This window comes from Lepidothrix coronata, unplaced genomic scaffold, assembly GCF_001604755.1.
Source record: "Lepidothrix coronata isolate B3197 unplaced genomic scaffold, Lepidothrix_coronata-1.0 Scaffold98, whole genome shotgun sequence".
Taxonomy (NCBI): domain Eukaryota; kingdom Metazoa; phylum Chordata; class Aves; order Passeriformes; family Pipridae; genus Lepidothrix; species Lepidothrix coronata.
Genome location: NW_016690278.1, coordinates 3,354,569 through 3,377,417, shown reverse-complemented (window position 1 = coordinate 3,377,417; position 22,849 = coordinate 3,354,569).

The following is a 22,849-nucleotide window of genomic DNA, read 5'->3' as shown; positions in this document are numbered from 1 at the left end:
ACTAGGACTATATGGTGTAATCTAAAACCTTGGAGTTTATTGGGCTTATTCACAAAAATGAATTGAAAATAAATATATTTATGGTCATGATTCCTTTCTTTGGATCATCTGATCCAACTTTTAATGCAGAAGGGAGCCTAGATGATCTTACACAGCACCTTGTCCAATTGCATCTTGAAAATTTACAGTGATGGGGACTCTACCACATCCCTGGGGATATTGTTCCCTGGAGTGAATGATTGCTCTCAATGCAAAAAAACTATTTCTCATGTTGAAATGAAATTTCTCCTGATGCAACTTGTACCTATTGCCTCTTATCCTCTCCATGTGCTCCTTGTGAAGAGAAAGCCTATGCTCTCTTTCTAACTTCCTTTGAATACTGGAAAACTGTGATGAAATTCCCCCTGAGTTTCCTCTTCTCCAGGGAGAGGAGGCCTGAATCCTTCAGTCTTTCTTCACAGGTCAGGTTATCCAGTCCTTTGGTCATCTTTGTGGCCCTCCTTTGGACCCTCTCCAGTCTGTACACACCTTCCTTGAATTTTGGGGACCAGAATAAAACACTACACTCCAGATGCAGCATGACAAGGGATAAGATTGGAATGATCACATCTCTATCTCTGCTAATAATGTCCCTGCAGATTCAGCCCAGGATCCAATTTGCCTTTGTTGCCACAGCACCACTCTGCTGACTCATGTTCAGCTTGTTGCCCACCAGCAACCCCAGGGCCCTGGGGGTGTCTTCTTTTGCTCCCCACTCACACAGTCCTAGTCTGTACTGGGCTCTTTAGTTATTCTGACCCAGCTGCAGGACTTTCACAGAATCACAGAGTATGCTGAGTGAGTTGGAAGGGACCCATCAGGATCATCAAGTCCAACCCTTAGTCCTGCACAGAACCATCCCCAAGAGTCACACCATTTGCCTGAGAGTATCATCCAAACACTTCTTGAACTCTGTCAGGCTTGGTGCTGTGACCACTGCCCTGGGGAGCCTGGTCAGTGCCCAACCAACCTCTGGGGGAAGAACCTTTTTCTAATATCCAACATAAACCTGCCCTGACACAACTTCAGGCCATTTCCTGAGGTTCTGTCACTGGTCACAAGAGTGAAGAAATCAGTATCTGTCCCTCCTCTTCCCCTCCCAAGGAAGTTGTAACTGCAATGAGGTGTCCCCTCAGTCAGTCTCCACTTCTCCAGCTGAACACACCAAGTGACCTCAGCTGCTCCTCATACAGCTTCAAATCAAGGTCCTTCACCATTCTTGTTGCCCTCCTTTGGACACTCTCTAACAGCTTCATATCTTTCTTATATTGCTTTGCCCAAAACAGCCCCAATGTTCTGGGTGAGGTCACCCCAGGTCAGAGCAGAGCAGGACAATCCCCTCCCTCGACCGACTGGTGATGCTTTTCCTCATGACCCCCAGGACTTATGTCTTTATTAAACTTCACACAATCCTGTTCTTGCTGGCCCACTCTTCAAGCCCATCCAGACTTCTCTGTAAGATGTCTCTCCTTCTGATGTGTCTGCTTCACTACCTGGTTTGGCATCATCATCAGACCTAGTGAGGTCATGCAAGTCATTCAGGAAGTTGTTGAACAGCACAGGACCCAGTATCGATCCCTGGGGCACCTCACTTATGAGAGGCTCCCAGCCTGAGAAAAAACCCTGTATTATTTCTCAACCTATACTTCTGAAAAGTCAATACCTAGAGGGGTTGGTGTTGTTTGTTTTTTTTTTTTTCCTTTCGGTTGTTTTGTTTGGTTTGGTTTGATTTCATTTGTGGTTTTCTTTTGTTTGTTTCATTTTGTTTTGTTGTGTTTTCTTTTCCCCCTAGCATAATCTAAGTATAGCTTTAGCTGGTGGAAGGTGAGAGGGGGAAGGACGGATCTGTCCCTATTATCTCTCAGGAATCTAAAGGCAGGAATAGCTAGGAGGATTAAAACTCAGGAGTATTGGGTTTTTTCAGTTATTGGTTGGATAGAGATCTTGATGTTGGAAGGGCTGGAGTTGAGAAATTGTCCAGCTAACTGGTTGGTTTTTCCTAGATTATATTGGGACTTAGGAATCTTTTATTTGATTTTCTGAGAAAAGAATGGAAAATTTGATTTATACTTCTGAATTATTAGGTAATTTATTTTTTCTGCAGTTCTCACTGTACAGGAGTTCTCAATTGAGGTCACATCTTGTCTGGCAGGTCAAAATAAAAAAAGCATTGTCACAACTGCAGTGCCAGTGGTGTTACAGACTAAATAGCCTGGTGATGTCAAATGGCTTACCTAAGGACAGAGAGGTGTATACAGAGCTTCCACCTCAGTCTTTACTACCTGCTGGCCCACACTGTCTATTGAAAGTGGCTGATACTAAAAAAGGGAACCTGCAGTCCCAGTCTGCAGATGTGGAGGAGATTTCACTGGATGTAATAGTGGGAACTCCCCTGGTTTGTATCCTGCACTGGAAAATGGTGTGGTTTTGTAGTCCCCAGCTGCACCTGTTTCCCACAGGCAGTGTTGCTTACATGTGCCAACATATCCACAAATCCTGAAGCTGTGTACAGTGAGTTAAACTTCCTCCTTCTGGAGCTTTATTCCTACAGTTCTGGTCTTGCCCAAGTTTTGGAGAACAGTTTTCTGTGGCTGCCAGCAGTGGGCTTCTGAGTACGTGACTTCAAACTGCAATGTATAAGCCTGATGGCTGCACTTTTTTCTTGTAAAAGGCACTACTGTTTGTCTAACAAAATATATTTCCTGTGGGAGAACCACAAATGCCCTGCTTCCTTTTTTTAAAATTTTATTGTGTTTATGTTTGTGTTTATGTTATTTATTTCTATGCCAGACATTCTTCTGTACAGGTTGATGAAATACATTTCACAGCCATAATCCTCAGTCACATGGCACTCTAACTCCCTACTCCATTTAAAAATCCTGGCATTACTGTATTAACTGATGAAGCACTTATTTAAGGGATCAGCTCTGAGGTCCTAGCTTCCTTGATGTGTTTAATAAAGAAGATTATTTACCATAATAATAAGAAGAGATTTCTTGTGCTCTATTTCAGTTTTCTTTGAAGCCATTGGCCAAAGGCTGTTGACCGTTCAGGATACTTTTAGGACCCTTTGTTGCATCAGGTAAATGATGATAATCTTCCCCTCTCGTCAGAGCAGTGAAAAAGCAGTAAGTGCCACATTCTGACACTTTTATGACTCGTTTCATCCCTGGGCTAACAGAGCTATACAGACTATTAAGCACTCCCTTTATAGGTCTCCCACTGTAATCAGAGTCTACTTTTGTCTTTTTTCCTAAAAAGGAAAAATTAAGATCAAGAAAGCGTAATGTGATTTCCCAACAAATCTCTGTGAAGAGAATGGGAATTTTGTTTGGCTGCTGTATGGTCTTACTTTAATTTTCAGGCCAATGTGAGGACACAAACTCAAGTAATGCAAATTCTTGGGCCAAGTCATTCAGTTGAAAGAGAAATGGGGAGTCCCTCTGCTCTCATGGTAGGTTTTAAGCTCTGCCAGGGGAGGTTTATGTTGGATATTTGGAAGAAATTCTTTACAGAAAGGGTGATCAGACATTGGAATGGGCTGCCCAGGGAGGTCAATGGGCTCCTCCAGGGAGGATTTTCCATCCCTGGAGGTTTTTAAGATGAGACTGGATGTGGCATCAGTGCCATGGTCTGGGAACCACGGCAGGGCTGGATCAAGGGTTGGACTTGATGATCTCGGAGGTCTTTTCCAAACTGGTTGATTCTATGATTCCTCTTCCCTGCCCAGATGCCCTATGTGCCCAGGAGGGGCTAAGAGAAGGAGGGGACCACAAGGCTTTTAAACAAGCAGACAGGTGACATTCTCAGAAGTGGCCTGGTATCATGGCAGTGTGCCTGGGAGAGATAACAGGGAGCAGGGAAATGCTTCAGAGGCTCTACTGCTTTGTCTCTGAAGACCCCTAGGTAACTCACAAACTGAGTATCTCATTATGAGCTGGAAGGCAACACTGCCAGTGTAGCAGTTCCTTCAGCATCTTGACTTCTGCCAGTTGAGTGGAATAATGAACTTCTTCGTTCTCTCCCATCAGGTATTTATAGAATTATAGAGTAGTTTAAGTTGGAAAGGTCCCTTAAAGGTCCTTTAAGATCGTCTAGTCCACCACTAAACCATGCCATTCAGTGCCACATCTCTATGTCTTTTAAATACCTTCAGGGGTAGTGACTCAACCACTTCCCTGGGCATCCTGTTCCAGTGCTTGATAACCCCTTTATTGAAGAATTTTTTCCTAATATCCAACCTAAAACTCCCCTGGTGCAACTTGAGGCCTTTTCCCCTCATCCTATCACTTATTACCTGGAAGAAGAGGCTGAACCCCACCTTGCTATAGCCTCCTTTCAGGCAGTTGTAGAGAGTGATGAGGTCTCCCCTGAGCCTCCTTTTCTCCAGGCTAAACAATCCCAGCTACCTCAACTGCTCCTCACAGAACTTGTGCTCCAGACTCAATGCACATTGATAAGATCCCCTGGAGCCTTCCCTTTTCCAGGCTGAACAGCCCCAGCTCTCTCAGTCTCTCCTCAGATGAGAGATGCTCTGGTTCTACAACCATCTAAGGGCCCTGCACTGGACTTCCTTCCATATGTCCATCTTCCTCTTGTACAGGGGAGGCCAGAACTGGACACAGCACTCCAGATATGACTTCACCAGTGCTGACTAGAGGGGAAGGGTCACTCCTGACCTGTTGGTGATGCTTTTCCCAATCTCCTAACCAATAAGGCTATTGGTCTCTTTTGCTCTTGGGGTGCATTAGAATTGTTGTTTCCTACTTGAAAATCAGCAGCAGCCTGAGCACAGGGTCCTACTCAGTGCTCAGTCCTCTGACCAGCTGTTGAGAAAGCTGTTCCATGAATTTGAAAGCATACTCTGCAACATGAGCTGATTTCCAAATGCATTAGGGCTTACACTCATTCATCTTGCTGTCAGGACTCTCCACACTGCACAGAAAGCAGCTCAGCAAGCAGAATATAAGCCCCAGGTGGCAAACCCTGAGAAATGAGTTAAATATAACTTCATGAAATAGCTCTAATGGTCGTGGCAAATAGGACTCTTATGTTAGCCTGAGAGATTATTATGTTTGGGTTTTTTACTTCTTTTTTTTTTTTTTTTTTTACTGTCTGTCTATGAGACAAAATATATATTCTGCATTTTAAAATGTAAAGAAAGAGAACCACACACGTGGAAGCAGATTGCTTCTCCTGGCAACTAATAAACTTAGAATTCTCCTCTGCAACTGAACCATGCATACACTTACAAATACATTGTCATTACTTATTTTTGCATCTTTCCATTGCCAGTTGTAGATTTGAAAGTGTTGCTGTATGAATGTCTGTGTCCTCACACACTTCCCTGGGATCAGAATTTAAAATCTTTAAACATTGCTACTTATTTAGGAAGAGCAAAACATACATGAAAGTAAAATCCTCTAATATAAAAGATAACAGTAAAAGCATACTAACTTTTTCTGTTCTTAAAAATTTTTTCACCCTTTAAATCCTGAAGATGACCATCTGGGATCCTTTGCAACACTGTTGATGGAAGGTGAGCATTCTGCAATTTCAGAGGACCACTGCCAAGGGCAACTTTAGAGAAACTTCACTTATCTGTGTAACACTTTTGTTTCTGTTAATATTTTTCAAGTTAATTTTTTTAAAATATTTTTTTAAAATATTTTTTCACGTTAATACATGGTGTTTTGTCACCAGGAGGCAAAGATCACAGCAAGATTTTTGGAGGCTTTTGGAATAAAGTATGACCTGAGGATTTTATAAAATGAATAACAATTTCATTTTTTTTAGATAACTTGGAGCTGAAGCCACTATAATTCAAGATATAACTAATCTCTTCTCTGTTGCTAGCTGTGGTAATTAAGATACATACAGGAATTAAAAAATTTCTCAGATCTTATCTTGATTAGATTACTGAGTAGCAGGAAGGGTGTAGTAGAATTTTTAGGTATTGTTTTAACATTAATAATATTTAATAGAAATACTGAAAAAAATTAAGCAAAAAAAAATAACATGTAGAAAAAAAAGGTAAAGACTGTCATAATAGAGGCCCTGGCAACAAAGCTAAAAATAATTTTTGCTGGTGAGATTATGGTTGTGTAAGAACTTGATTTGTCCTAATGTGTTCTAACCTTCTCTGAGCAACTAAAAGCATGATGCCATTATATGAAAATGTGGGTAAATACAGAGCCTTTTTTCAAAGGCTTAGTTTCTGTTAAAGCATTATCAAAACAATTGAGGTTTTCCTTGTGAACTGACTGAGTAGTCTTAAAATGTCATCCTTTAACTCAGTTCTTGGCTCAGAGGGACTGATTTATGGTGAGGGATGGATCTGTTCTTGGAAGATATGAAGAGCCCACCATGGGAAAAGCCTTTCAGAGCACTGGCCAGGGAAAGGGTAAAGCAGACAACTGCAGGATTTAGAATCAGCTGTCAGCTTACTGATGACAGCATATGGGGAATAGTTTGATGTTAATAACATGGAGCTGAAACATAACCTTCAGCAAAGTCTGGTCTGCTCTCAGTTTCAGAGTTTAAGTGGTGAGTACACAGGTTGTCTATGGACAAAAACAGGTGCTTTAGACTTTAAATCTGAGAAGAGTTTTCTGCCGAATTAAAGGAATTTGGAAGCTCAGTTCTAAGGAAAAGCGTGATTGTTAAAACCTGTATGTTTACATTTGAGTTTTAAGCCTAGAGAGTCCATGCCAGAGCTATTCTTCTTGTCTGTGAGATATGTAAACAAATGTCATATTGTTTCTACCTTCAATTTTCTTCAGCATCAAGGAAAGTTGAACTGATGAAAGTGGGAGAAGAGAGCTGGTTACAGATTGCTATGAATGGATAGATTTGGGAGATCACATCCCAGATGTAAAAGTGAAGGAGGCTCAGGAGTTCCCCTGATGCTAAGAACCGTGTTTGTGGAAGAAACATATCACCAAGCATTACCAATTTTGTCTAGATTGTGTGTGTCGTGTATTTATATCTAAGTGAGATTCCCCACAGGACACAATGAGTGCTTATGTTTCCTCCACTCCAGTTTTATGCTGGCTTTGAGAAAATATATGATGCCTGTTGGCATAGAGCACATTGGCTGAAAACACCTTGAATAAATAAAAAATAGCAGAATGAATTAGAACGGTGCAGTGCTTTTAGTTCTGTATTGACAGGCTGAAAGTTACATTCATAGTGCTCTAAAACTCTGGTATGGGAGTAGATGCAGATTGGCACATGGACCTGAGGGACAGGGGACACCTTGGGATACTTGGCAGCTTAAGCCCAGTGAAAGCTAGCTGACCAGAAGCAGGAAAATATAAGTGTGTGACATGCAAAGTGAAAAGTTCGCCAGAAAGAGAGGACTAATGATAGTGCTATCTCCTGATGTTAAATGAAGGGGGAAACAGTAATATTAATGAAGATAGGCTTTGCACTTTGGCTCTAGCTGTTAGAACGGTTTGAAAACCTATGTGTGGCAAGTTGGTCCTAGTGGACAGCCAAGCCCCCGCCTAGTTGCTCACTCACTCCTCTGGAATTAGAAAGGTAAAGGCAGGAAGACTTGTGGGTCAAGGTAAAGACATATTTGTAAATTTAGCGAAAAGAAACCAAAAACTCAGTGTGATGCAAAGGCAATTGCAGAAGACTGATATCCAACCAGTCTCTGAACAACAGCTGCCTTGGAAAAGCTATCCCCAGGTTTACTGCTGAGCACGTTACATGGTGTGGAATCTCTCTTTGGTCAGTTTGAGGCAGCTGTCCCAGCTGTGTCTCCTTGCAGGCTCATTTCCATCCTGACCTACTCACAGAGGGAGCAGAGTGAGAAGCAGAGAAGGCTTTGATGCTGTTCAAGCCCTGTCCATCAACAGCCAAAATATTATTGTATTATCAACACTGCTTTGGTTGCAAAGCTAAAGCACAACACAATAGGGACTGGTGTGAAGAAAATTAACTCCAACCCAATCAGACCCAATACACTCATTAAACAGACTATCAGTTGAAAACAGCACACAAGACAGAGGAAAGGCTCTGAAGACAGAGCCCTCTGAAGACAGAGGGCTCTGTTTCAAACATTTTCACTAAAAAGTGTCTGTATGTTAAATTAAAAGCAAAAGAATTTTGGGGGCATACACAAGACGTGATATTTGTGTGCTGGTTCCTCTGAGTGAGCGAATGAAGTTCTTCCCCCTTTCATGCTTTTAAAACATTATTTCAGTAGCACTGTTATCTATGGTTTGGTGATATGTGACAATACAGCATGGTTAGAAGGAAATTCTGTGCTCTGTAACACCGCTTGGATGTGCCAAAACCTGAAGTTCTGCCGTAAATTCATTTAGAACAGTAATTTTTTTTTCCTTACATTACTTCACTTAAAGTGAGTTTCATGCTTGCACAACAGCTTGTGGAACACAGCCTTTCTCTGCAATTTTTTCCCTAACATTTCAGTCCAGAAAAGGTATGTTTTTGAAAGTTTTTACTGATGGAAAATTTGCTCCACTGGTTAATGCAAAAGTTACTACTCTTAATCATGTTGAATGAAGGCTTAAGTGCAGTAAGGAACCCACTGTAGCCATGTAAGGTTTTGGGTTGGTTGTAGATTTAATAAGAAGTTCAATTAATTGCCCATTCCACATTTATACGTTGGTCACAAGGGCAGACTGGATACTTTTTCACCCAATCCTCAGGGGCCCTGAAACCCTTCCCTACAGTAGTAGCTGAATTAATGCTATGAAAGTGTGATTTCCCAATGCAGGCAATGTCATCCTTGGGGAGCAACAGAAATTGATCCTGGTGGCCAGATAGTTGGTGTAGTATAAGAGTAAGAAGTAGAAGATATTCAGTAAAAAACAAATGCTTCCAGTGAAGAAGCAACCTCTCCCTTTTGGCTGGGGACAAACTGGGACAGTGTTTCTGACTCAAGGAGTTGGCAATACAAGGTCTGAGTGCCTTTTGGGAGCTATGGATAAAGTATTTTAGTTAGGAGGGAGGATATGGACAGAGCAAGTGAAGAGTCAAGCAGGTCATGAAACACAAGGCTGGACAGCTGATCATAAAAAGCCTATTTTGAGGTACCTCAGAATGTAATAATTATGCTTTCTTTTACTGCAGGAGTTTGACACTTCTGAATTTGGATACCAAAGAGAAATTTCTAGGATGACTGAAGTCTGAGGTCTCTGACATACTTCTCCTACGTGTGATTTTTCTAACAAGAATACATTGTTTAGCCTTTGCAATAATAGCAGTGAATTAATTCCATTCAAATTTAGAGAAAAGAGTGTAGTGATCATCATACCAACAAAGTATCCTAAAAGAAAATCGATAAAATAGAGCGAAAACCTTTTATTTCATTAAAATGAATAACCCATCTGTGTGTGATGAAAATTGTCCTTATCTTACACAAAATGAAAAACATATTGCTGAAGGTAAATTGTAAGACACAGAAGTTTAGTTTAGCAATTGTTTTGTAGACCGAGGACTTTGAAAGTCAACAGATATCTCTCTGCTCTGCAGAGGAATTTAGATTTCCTTAGACTTCTATGTCCTTTGAATTCTACAATGATACAGACATATACACATGTTTTAGTTTGCCTACTAGCCATGGTAAAACATGACAGAGGATTGTATAATTTGTACAATTATACCATTTATATAGTGTTTTCTACCACTCTACTTTCTTTATTGCCAGAAAATGAACTCGCCTTTAAATATCTGACTTGGGAAACAGGTGCTGTGTAGGAAATAATTTGGTTTTGTCTTTTGAGGACTTGTTTAAAATCAAGTATGGCTCCTGTCTTTAAGGTGAAGGGGGATGAGTTTTTATCTAAGTGTTTTCTTGGGCTGTCTAGTTCATTTTATTCTCTCCAAACACGCCTTAAATCTTTGTATCTATATTTCACCATCATAAAGCAGGCCATCAGCACAGGCTCTACCGGCTTCTAAACACTGATCAGTACAAGAACTCACATCAAAGGTGCCACCTGCTAATAGTGGCAGGTCTGCTCACAGTGCTTTATGGGTTGTAACTAGACAAGAATTCAGTAGAAACAATGAGGGCTCTGTTTCAAACATTTTCACTGAAGGGTGTCTATATGTTACATTGAAACGGAAAAGAGTTTCAGGGGGGATACACAAGATGTGATATTTGTGTGCTGGTTCCTCTGAATGAGCGAATGAAGTTCTTCCCCCTTTCATGCTTTTAAAACACACTTTATTTCAGTAGCACTGTTATCTATGGTTTAGTGATATGTGACTAACTCTGGTGAGTGTCCTTAAAGTGAGATTTTGATAGCTTGTGTAACAAGACTTTCTTAATGAAAACAGGAATAAATAAAGCAAACGTTGTGACATTGGTCTGACTGTATAAACACTCATTCACTTGCCATGGGATATTAAGGAAAGTTATCTCCCTGAATAGTTAGATCTTTCAGTTTGTAAAATTCCTAATAAGAATGCAGGTGGAATTGTTCTCTTGCACAAGACCCCCCTGTTTCCATTGGAAAAAAATTATTATCAATTAATATAAAGTTATTTAAATCAATCTTTTTAAACCCTGTTGTACACATAGCAATGAAAAACAGAATAACAGTACTATGTAGCACACTTTGAAAAAGACTTATTTTGACATGAACTCTCTTTCCTTCTCTAAAAGCCTACTTATCCTGAATACATAAGCAAGACAGAAAACCCCAAAGAAAATTATATGATAAGAAGAAAATAAATCGAATTATTTTGAAAAGCAGATCTTGTTACTATCTTTATCTTTCATCTCTCAGATTCTCTGTGACTTAACCTCATATCTCAACTTCTGATTCATCTAATTCTTGCCTGACATTGGAATGGAGAGGACGGAGTGTACGTCAAATATCAACACTAACTTCAGCTGTACCTTATGTAAGAAAGGGTCTTCTAGTAGGAGACCTACAGAAGCTTGGCTGTAGCTCAGACATAATATCCACAGCTCCAAAGAGAGTCTCAGGCTTCATACTGCCAACTGCTTGAGGCAGAAACATTGTCCCAGTTTGTTCTCACCCAAAGAGTGGCAGAGGCTCCTTCTGTACTGGGACAAGTTTGAGGAGTTTGTTTTTGCTGGGTGAAACAAAGGTTCCCTTACTATAACAGTGCTTACTAGTCTCAGTAATCTGCTGTAATGCTTTTGGGAAGTTGCATGTTATTTCTGTAAAACCCTTTTTGCCAAAGTGCCTATTTTCTCACCCAACTAAAAGAAATCTCTTAGAGAAAAATGTGTAGTTTTCCCCTGGACGTGAACTCAAGATGTCAAGGAATCAAAGGCTTTGCAAGGGTTTGTGTGGGTGAAACTTCTTGAAGTCTGAAAGTATAAGTCTAAAATTAAGGTGTACAACCCATAAAAACATGGATCTTCTGGACCAGGGTGTTACAGCTTAATGTCACCTACCTGCCTACATGCACAGAACTGAGGGAATTACAGTTTAACCTTAGCATACTGCAGTAATTTCAGTTTATGTGCCTGTATCTTCAACAAGTTTCTCCCTTGTCCTGATGTCTTATGATCACAAAAAAAATTTCCGTATTTTACAGAAAAGGCAAGAACTAAAAATCCTTTAATTTTTCAAGAATGCACAGTCTCCTACTGAATCCCAAAATAAAGTGAAAGACAATCCAAATTAAAGTTAACGGAATTATTGAAAAATATGAATTATTTTTGATTCCATTGTTCTTCATTAACATTTTCCTCAAGCTACAAATCATTGTGCAACTCAGAAAGCTGTGGTGGGTGTTCAGTCAGCTCCCTTTCTGCTCCTTCTGACAGGTAGCCAGGCAGGTTGGTCAAGAACGACTGCCACAAAGAAGCTGCAATTCTCACAACCTTGTGAAAAGGGCAAGGAGATGGTGACATTGTATTACAGGACAGAGGAGAGCAGCTGAGGACAACAGGCAATGATCAACATGGGTTGAAGTTTGAAAGGAAAGGGCGCAGCAGCGGGCAGCAGTCTCAGAAGAATTTACAACCTTTAAGCAGACCCTTTGCAGACAGCACTAAATGAATTGATGTTTCATGTCCTGCATGATTTATTTGTTCTAGTTTCCTCTATAGCTTAGCAATTGCAAGACGTTTAATCAGTTGTTTGCTACATCATTAGACCTCACTTCAAATCACCAAGTACAGAAATAAAACATAAGCTTCATTTTACATTTCTGACATGTAAGTAGAAGTGGTGTCACTCTACAAAGCATATGACCCCTGTGCAATTATCATATGTCCTTCAAAAAATTGTTCGAAGTCTCAAAACTTTTGTCAGATATCTTCAGGAGAGTAAAAATAAGTTTTAAAAATAGGTGCAAAACTAAGGAAGGGTTTACGAACATGGTAGTAAAAGCTCATTTTTGTCTTTGCAAAAGGTTAATAGGAGGACACCCCATGGCTGTTATTTATTGTGTCTATAGATCATACTAGTAAGCTCAGTCAGCCTGAAGATTACAGCATGGGGGCTAGTGTGGCCAAGTGCCAAGTTCTGAGGAATTAAATCCCTCTCTGTGCACAAGCCAGCAAGCATCCTGTACGAGCGAAGCAGCGAACAGAAGCGTCCCTCAGATCTGGGCAAATGCCACAGCAGCAGCAGATGAAAGCTGCTCCTTCAGAAGCTTTGCAAAGGCTTGGGTGGGGGAAAAAAAAAAGGTCAAAACTGGGTCACTGGTGTGAACCAGCCACATTTTTGGAAACCAGTACTAAAATAAGTGGAAGTATTCCCTGTGGGCATAAAATAAGTAACGGTGCAAAGATAAAATGCAGTAGAAGCTGCAAAATAAGACATAAGATTGTTAAGCCTTGGTGCTTTTAAAGATGACTGTGACTTCAGTTTTGAAGGCAAGACAGCTTTTTGCAGCTCTGTTTTCCACATGGATTTTACATAAGAAATGAAATGAAAGAGGAACTAGTCAGGCTGCAAGAAACTTTTCAAATGCCTGCTTCCATTAAAAAGGGGAGGGGGGGAAACCTCTGATATATTCACAGTCAAAACAACTGTTTTTTTTTAAAGATCACTGAAAATTAACTGTTCCTATGTGTACCATATGTACTGGTGCCTTTCTTCTCTTGCTCTTACATATGTGAATGCTGCAGCTATCCCCATGAAATCCATCCCCTGTGATACCCACCCTTGCAATCACTAATGATGTCAGCAGTAACACTATGGAGAACAGTGAGTAATTTCCCACACAGGGTTCATAAAGGTGAGCTTCTGGACAACTAAGACACTTCCTCTCTCTCAAATGCATTTCAACAACCTAAAAAGCAAGTGAACAAGCACTTTCAGGGATGTCAAGCAGTCATTAGAGATATTTTAGGCAGTCAACTCCATATTTTGCCTATGCATTATTTAATTTAATCTGCCCAACAATGTCCTTCACCATATCCTTTGTCTTTTTTGAACGTTACAGTTTGCACACTTCAGGGCTTTTACTTCATGGGGAGTAAAGCCCAGCACATTCACGTAGGGTGTTTGCTGCTCCTTTAATGGTTAGCCCTGTCAAATCCAGTTTTTCACCCACCAAATCACATCTGTCTGCAGCCTCTGGTTCTTTGTGGGATCATTGAGGGCCTTGGTGATAGTCAACTTTGAGGCTGGGCACATCTGAGCCTCAAGGAGTTTTTCTGTAGTGGCTGTTGCACAGCCTGTGCAGTGTAATGTGTTCTTAAAACCCACCAAAACACCTGAAAATGTCCTGCTGTTTTAAAACAGGAGTCTGTTGCTAGCACTCTGGCTTTTTGGAAGTGTGGACACTAGTATAGTATTTGAAAACAGAAATGCACATTAAATATATAATTATGAAACATGTACATTTGTACCAAATATATAAATAGTAGCAAGGACTTGAATTCTGAGCTGAAACTCATCCTGGTTACCTTTAGGTCACATCAAAGACATGTAAACTTAAGATGTCACTGACTAATCACAGCTAAATAATTCTAAATGTGTCCTTTTCAGGGGATATTGCATGGTAAGTTATATATTACTAGATGAAGCACAAGAAACATATACAGTGGTAATTTAACACAAAAGAGACAATCTTTCCTGCTTGATTTATCATCCTGGACCTTTGTTTAGACTTTTTTTAAAGCAGAAATTTAAAACACTTATGACTTTAACTAGTAAACAGTCTTTAGTACATTAACAATTTCCAGGCGACTTAAATATTAAAAGAGAACTCTGAGAAATGTAGCTAAAAATATGTGAAACTAAGACTGAAAAAGAGATGTCTTAGCTGTGAGGCGCCTGTGTGGGGGTATGTGTGTGTGTTTGTGAGAGCCTGCTAGCACAAATGATTCAGGCTCATTTAAGAATGTACAAAATAGTAAGAACAAAGAAAGGGCAGAGGAAGGATTTGTCAGTGATGATAAAATCAGAAGTTTGTGTTCTCCTTCATCTTTCATGAAAGGAAATAATTAAAAATGTCAAGAACTGACCTCCAGCTTTTGGTCCAAACCTGAAGAAATGGTCTTAAAATATCAGCAGAAGGAAATGTAATTATAAAGAACCACAGCAGATGCTACAGAGCTTTTTGCAGAGTGTTGAGCACTCCCCAGGCAGAGAAAATATTCACATCAGAAGAAAATGAGATGAGAGATGGAGAGAAAGTGAGTACGTGCCTTGCAAAACGGGTCCCTGTTGGTTGCTATGCAAATGTAAGGCAGTAGATAAAAACCATGGTAATTTTGATCTCTCCTCTTTCTTGGAATCATTTATTTGTTTACTGAAATGAATTTTTGGCTCTTAATTCTTCTGAAATTTCAGTAGCAGAACTGTTTTTTTAATTCCTTTTAGACAAAGCCTTCAAAGGCCTTCAAACAGAGCTTCTTGCCTCAAAGCGATGTACAGCAGTCCTCCAAAGAGGTGGGTTGCCAGCTGTCATCATACAGCAGAATAGAAGCATAATAAATATTCACTGGTAGACTGTTGCAGTAGAGAGTAAGTTTTATCCATGTTTAAAATCCCAAAATCTTTGTGTTAGTAAAAAAAGTTGTTTCCCTGTCCTAGTTAGGACAACTGAGACCAGTTCATCATGGTATGGGTGTAACCCAAAACTGTGTATTCTATAGCCTTCCATGCCATTTCCCAGAAACTGTTGTCAATAGACTATTCACACCCTCTGCCCATAGAGCCTGACTCCTCAGGCTACGAACTAGGTGTTAAGAGGCCTGTGAGATAGGAGGATGCTCTTGTCCTCACACCCTTTGTGGAACTCCTCGCCCTGAGGGAAGTATTGAGCATTCCTGCCTGAACTGGAGGATATATAATCTTGGAGTCTTGGAACATTTTTAACCACTTGTGGGATCCAGAGGAAGACTGCAGCTCATCGCTCTCAACCTCAGCTGGACTGCAATCACCGCTTTTGACCAGACTGCAACAGCTCTCCCACCAGCAGGTTTTTCCCCTCTCCCTTTACTTTGGACTCAAGCGGGGTCCAAGGAACACCACTTTGTTCATGCCCCAGGGTACTGGGTTATACATTTGGGTTTTGTGGGTTAGGACCAATTGTTTGTTTGTATGATTGTGCTTACTGTATTATTTTAATAAATTGTTATTCTGATTTATAATCTCTCCTTTGAGTTGAGTTCATTTCCCCTGCTGGTTAACTCTGAAACCAGCACATTCCCTTAGTTGTGTATTTCTGCACATGCTTTGGTTCTTAGGACAATGAAGTAGGAGAGGCATAACTTAGGGTTTAAAAGGGCAGCAGTGCTCTTTGTTACTTTACTGTGTATCCCTGAGTAAGTCACCTGGGGCTTGACTCTAGAAAATGCCTGCCAAAAGTTTGGGACAGAGCTCCATTTTGGAAAAGGAATAATGCAGAAACGGGAAATCTACTCTTATGCAGGTAAGCCTCAGAATGGCATCCTCAAGTGGTGCCTAACTTTGGGAAGCCTTTTAAAAATGAAAAAAAATGGGGAAAAAAAAGTGTTTTCACAAGTGCTGTGCTGTGGAGAGGTGTTAAGTGCTCTGTGCCACCACACTCTGTGCCTGTGCCACACAAGGGATATTTCCTTCTGTTTGATTGCAGTAATTTTAAGTGTCCATTTCTTGACCTTTACAGGAGAACCACACGGCAGGAAGCAGATGAGAACTGGCAGAAAGCACTCCTTTGGACAGTTCACTGAGGTCAGGAAATCACTAAGGTGTTTTGATGAGCAGTTTGAAATTATAGGCATAGTAAGCTGTAGAATCAAAACATTAACTCCGGCAGGATTATAATAAACTGAGCTTGAGAAGATGGGTGTTCTTAACCTCCTCAGTGTTTGTGTCAAAAGCAGGAGCCTTATGGGATCTGTATGATATAGATTACATACATATTTCCTTCTCCTTAGTGTTGCTGCATGTCCATCCGTGTTATTCCTCATCTTCAGCACGTTGCTCTGCAGCAGTACGAGTGCAGGACATGCTGCAGAGTCCACTGGTATTGATCCTAAATATCAGACCAGGATCTCGTTAACCATTGCTTCCTAAGATAAATAGGACAATAACTGCAGAAATACAGCCTTTCTACGAGCTACTTTCAAACTGAAATTGAAGGTCTTTCAGATGTGATGGTGCCTCTTTTAAAATCTGGAGACATGTGGCAGGTAGATAGAAAGGGAATGGAGGAAGACCATGAGGTGTGGCACCACAAGAAATCTGCCATGTTCTGTGGGATCTCCTGTTTTTTCTGTGTACACATGTGATACAGCCTCTCATTGTCCACTGAAAACCTTTCAGAGTGGCTGAGAGCAGGGAAAACCCCACAAAACCTGGTCCTGGTTTTGTATTTCCTTGCATTTCCCCTGTTCTACGTTCAGAGTCATGAGGCTGTCTCTGTTTTTTCTTTAGTAGCAGGTGGTCTATTTTCACAGAATCGTAGAATCATAGAATATCCTGAGCTGGAAGAGACCCACAAGGATCACAGAGTCCTGGTGAATTTTGGGCTTCCTTGTGCTAGGAATCTCAGAATATTTCATGTTCTTCTCTGTTTACTGATGGATTTGAAGGAAGATGGGATTCTGGGGGTGTGTGAAGTCTTGTGCAGTAGCCCTGGGAAAATCTGCTGGCAAGGCAGGCCCTTATTCTCTGCTTTAAGACATAGCCCATTGCTGCTCTAATAATTTGCTTTTTCTAGAAAGGTATTTTACCCACACCAGAATGAGCTTTCTGTCTGAACTCTGATATGATCCATATCATATGAGATTTCATCGTGCTAGGAAGGCCTGGAAATACAAAAAGTCTCTTATTTCCTTTGTCTCTATCCATAGCTGTGCTTCATGGTCTTCCTTTAGGCTTTCTTCTTCACCTGTAATCTCAGTGTTTCAAACAAAATAATTGATGCCACTGGTCAGAAATGTAAAGTTCCTCTTCTTACTCTTTTCTGACTTTGTTATTTTCTCCGTTTCTCTTATGTTGTTCAAAGGGTGCAGCAGAAACAAGTTCAGAGTTGATTTGGTTGTTTCCTAGGTGCCTGAGACAACACAATAAAGCTAAATCCTTTGACACCTTCAGCATAATCGCTGTTTAGGTATTTATATAGGAAACCTGTGTAAGAAGGGCTTCCATATGAGTGAATGCCTTTATAAATACATGTACAGTAAATCTGTCCTTCAAGAAAGACTTCTGCCATCCAGGATTTGTTTGGTTTCAGAAGGAAAACATGGAGTGAAGACCAAATTATTTTTTTTCCCCTTCTTTTTTTTCCCGAAAAAGTCAACTGTTTATTTGTATAAAACTCAAATGTACACTGGACTCTTCCAGATTGCTTCATGTCTCATTGTGAGACAGAGCTTGTGCCTCAGACTTCTTCCCAATTCTTTCATGCTCTCTGAAGCATTAGAAAACAGGATTAAAAAAAATTGATATCACTGGTTTTTTTAAAATGTTCTTTAAAGTAAACAAAGCTATAAACAGGAGCAAGTGTAAGAGCAAACATATAAAGTAGAATATAAACATAGTGTGAATAACAGAATAATAAACATAACCCTAAACCTACACTAAAATCCAAAATGAAATAATAAGTGAATTGTGGTCTTATGATTTTGTAGACCTCTTCAGCATTTAAGTCAGAAGAGAATTCAACTGATGAAGTGCAGCACAAACATAAGACATGACTTATTAGGTGGAATTTTACAAACCCTAGTAAAACATAATCTGCACTTTAAGGAGATCAGTTTAGAGCTAGAAATATTCGAGTATGGGTGCAGAGAAAAAAGTACCACTTCAGCTATTTTAATTACAACCATGTTTCTTTCTCAGGATTGTTATTTAAACACTGCTTTGAGATCTGTAATGCTAAACTGAAAGTCTGAGTGTTTCTCTAGTAATGCCATAATGAGTTTTCGGTGAAAAGGTGAGTGTTTCAGTATATATGTAGGTTTTCAAACTGTTGAGGTGATACACTAGTCAGATCTTTTTAAAGAAAGAACCATGTAATTGATTATTTTCTTTACAGAAAATGACATACCTATGCTTAGTATAGACAACATTAACACTGCACTGAGATAAGGCACAAAAAAATTACGTTACAGTGAGAATCACTGAGAATACACAGGGAAGAGATGTTGAAACGCCACATTAGAAAAGAAGGATGGTGGAATTACTGCTCGTGGTTCTCAGTTTATTCTTTTGCACACCTTCCTGCTCAAATAATCCTAACTCCAGGGTTTACAGTGCTGGTAGCTGTAATATCTGTGCTGTGTCACAGCCTCTGCATATTCATGAGCCTGGAAGTCCTTTTTGCTCAGTTGAGGGACTGAGGTGACATGGGAGGTGTTTTCACATTGCCTGGGGGCATGAGGCATTATTTTCAGCCTCTCTGGTGTGATAAGGCTGCTGATTAGAAACTGTGAAGAATTTGCTCAAAGGAGCTGTAGGAATATTGAGCACAGGGAAATCTCAGGCTGAGATGTGTCAGTTGCTATTGAGGGACTCAAAGTAAAATGGGTTAGCAAGCACTTAGTAGTAAACATGTGCCCAGGGCTCAACAACCTTAAAATTTAAGAATGTATTTAGGGAATTCTGTCTACATCAATAACAAAAAAAGAATTTTAAACAATGTCCAGAATGTGTTAGTAAGGTGTGATTGTTCCAGGGTCTGCCTTACCCTTGATGAAAATTATTTCTTGAGTGCCTTCCCATTTCACTGGGGCAGATTTACTCCCTGTCAAGGGTTATCCTGAACCTCTGGGATTGGCAACAGGCAAGATCTGGGTGAAGTGCTTCTTTTGCCCCTCTGGGAAACATGTTGTGCTGATGGCATGTCTTGCCATCACGGGGAGAAAACATGAAACCTTTTATCCCCTGATGTGGGTGAACTACTTCAGTCACTGGAAATCAGAGGTCCTAGCCATGGTTGAGAGGCAGTTTGGATGATGAAGCAGGTGCTGTCTACTGTGAAAGCACTTCAAATAGGAGCAAGCTTTTATGCTCAGTCTTTAGGCTTGATTCAACTGCAAAGAGGGAAAAGGAGAAGTTTTCCATGGCTACACTGGGAGCAAGATCAGTACTCTGTTCTTTACAGATCTTTCAATTTTTGCTCTTTCCTTCCAACATTTTTTCCCCACCTTTCCTTTCTTATAAGCTGCATATAAAAGCAAATTTTGGGATACTTTGGTGAAGAAATCTTAGAACAACACAGAGCAAAGCTGGCTCCAGTGTTCATTTATCCCTATAGATGAACAGCTTCATTCATAATCAGCAAGCAATCTTCCTGTGTGAGGGAATTCAAGACTTGAGGATTATGCTGGTAGAGGGGGTTCTTTCCTTTCAAGCCTACTGCACTGTTTTTCTCATCAATTGTTTTAGCCTTTAATCAATTGACTTTTGATTTAATTGATACTTACTGTAATCCTTTTGCTCTTTGCTCTGCTGCAGTTGTAGCTCAAATACACTTATTTTACTTAGAGCGGGCCCATTCCTTTGTTTCCCGGGGATGCAAAATCTTATCCAAAGACCTTAAGTTTTCTTTGTCGTCTCTCATTGAGTATTATGTTGGAGTTAAAAACCCAGGGGCATGAGTTTCATGGCCAGCAGATTATTTGTTTAATTTAAAAAAGAGTAAACATCTTCCATTTGTGCTGCTCCATCTGCTAGCTATGGATACGAGAATATTTAATATTTAAACCAGTTGTGAAAATGAGTCTAATTAATTTTAAGTATTAATCTGTGACTAGTGCCTCAAAAGTCTGAATGAAGAGAAAATGTGCCTTTCTGCTGTTATGTTGCTTAAGAAAGTAAGGTGAAGTGCAGCATTGCAAGTTGTTTCAATTTAAAAATATATTGTAATCTATTTTATCCTGACTTTGAAAATGACCAAAGCAGCCTTTGGCTGTACCATGGGAACGTGCTGTGCAACTCTAACAGTGTCTTAGCGTTAAAACCCTTCCGACAAATACCTAAGTCTCTTACCCAGCACATTGAGATTCTGCTATTTGAGTCATACTTCAACTTATTGCCGAGCATCTGTGGCTTTCAAAGCTGTTAAGGCTGAAAATTGATAATAGTAATACTGAGCTCTTGTACTTTTCATAAAAAGTGTCTCTTCAGTTCATTGATAAAGAATGCGAACCACTGAGAGACTGAATCACTTATCTACCCAGTATAACCTGAGAAGTCACTAGCAGAGCCAAACAGAAAAGAGGCTCATATCACTTTTTCTAACCACCAGACTACACTTGACTCCTTACCTCTATAACCATCCATCACTGTGTCCAATTTGCATCAGTATGGTAAAAGAATCCTTGAAAACATAAATAAGCATTCAGAAGCAGCGTTGGGAAACAGCTCTGTGCCTTTGCCATACTTTTTTTCCCAGACCTTTCATTTTTGTTAGTGAAGTCAAAGATTATTTGCAGGAAGTAAATATTGTTCCTCTGTTTTTTTTTTTTTTCGCAGATGTTTTGTTCCTCTTGTGCAAGGTACCTTTAGTGCTTTTGATGTCAAACTTTTCCATGAGAGCCAATTAAGAAGCTGTCACCTTTGTTGTCTGACAGGATAAAATAGCAGTTGATGTTCCTCAGTATGGTACCCCATCCAAAATTTTATCCTGGGGATGTTTACTTTCTATCAAGTTTAAATGAGAGTAAAATTCATCTTGATTTTGACTTTTACAAGAGAATTATCAGAGATTATGGTTATACCTCCTTTTCATCTTCTTTTCTTTCCCTCAACTTTCCTTTTCATCCCCTAACTTGGCATTCTTCTCTCTGAGAGCCTCAATCTCAGTATTTATCCCCGTGGGGGGTGGCTTTCCACAATGACATTTTAGTACAGCTCTTGTATTTGTCCAGCTGGTGCTTTTGCTCCAGGTGCTTCTGAGCAAAGGATTAAAAATTAGCATGTTCTGTTATTTGCTGTCTAGAGCAGATCTAGACAGATCTAGTCCTGCTACCCCAGAGCCTTCAAGGAAGCCAGCAACTCTGCATCTCCACTGGAGAGGGCAATAGAAACTAGGTTTGAAAAGAGAGACAGGCATTTTTGGGGACTTTTAAGGACCTTGTATGAGTTACAGAACTCACACAAATCTCCCCAAAAACTGACCCAACACTGACCCAAAATTACCCGATAAAATGACCCAGAACTCACACAAATCTCCACTGACTCTCAGGGTTCCATAAAACCCACTGCCAGCTTTTTGTACTAGATCTACTTTGATACGGAGAAGACTTGTGTATGGTGTTACATGATGGGTATATCCAGGCATTTCACTGATATGTAGGAGAGTGTATTTTGTGTCATGCAGCAAGGAGATACCACAGTGCTGCCCTAGTGCCAGGTAGATCATGTCATCTCGCAGAGCATGCTGCAAGGTAGCACATTTTGACTTTGCCAGAATACCAGAGTTTTGAAATGTAACAAGAACTAACAGTTTTTGCAGCAAAATATACCACAGAAAATTACTGTGCCTTGATTTAAAGAAACCAGCCAAGCAAGGTGAAGAAACATTTGTATATTTGATTTTATTGATATATTTGCTGTTCACTGTACCCCTAAAGTCAAGAATACTCACAAAGAAACCAGGGCATGAGAGGAATCAAAGTTCTGGGGTTTAGTTTTCATTTTTTTAGACTTTTTTCCAAAAATACACTGCCTTGTGCTCAGCAGAGGTTTCATTATGTTTTGGCAAAACCTCGCTTTTCCAATTATTCTGCTTTCTCTGTCAAAGTAAATGTTTTGAAACATTTCTATATGTCTGTAAATAGCACCAAAAATGATAGTTAATATGACTTTTTGTAGCTCCCTATCCCTTCATCCTGCAGCAGAGTCTGTGATTTTGAAGTTTTTATCATTGAAATTATGTAAGTAAGGTGCAGTCAGCATATCTACCCTCAGTTTTCTGAAAATTGTCTTTAACTGGATGTAAATGTGTGTTTCTATTTCTCTCTTGCATCCTTTCTTTCTCTGTTTCAATGAAGGGAGAAATTGAGATTACAAAGACAAAAAAAAAAGAAAAGAAAAAAAGAATAAAGAGGGGATTTTCTAGGTAAATGCTCTATTGTGTGAGAAGTAGAGTTGGGATGGTATAACAATCTTGAGTGGAGATACAGAAATAATAATTTTGGAAACTTTTCTTCTCCTGGCTCTTATGCTTCCTCTTCTTGTTCTTCTCTCCCATAGTTTGTTGACATACTCTGGAGGACCTGATGAACTGTTAACAGTGTTTGGTTTCTCTTTGTGAAAATATATCTCTCTAAAGATGGAGAGAACAGTAATATTAAAGTTACAACAGGTAAGCAGAATTCTGAACAGAATGAACTTTAAAACATTTCTCCAAAACACTGATAAATGAGTTCCCTGAAATGCTGTGTAGTGAGAGATAG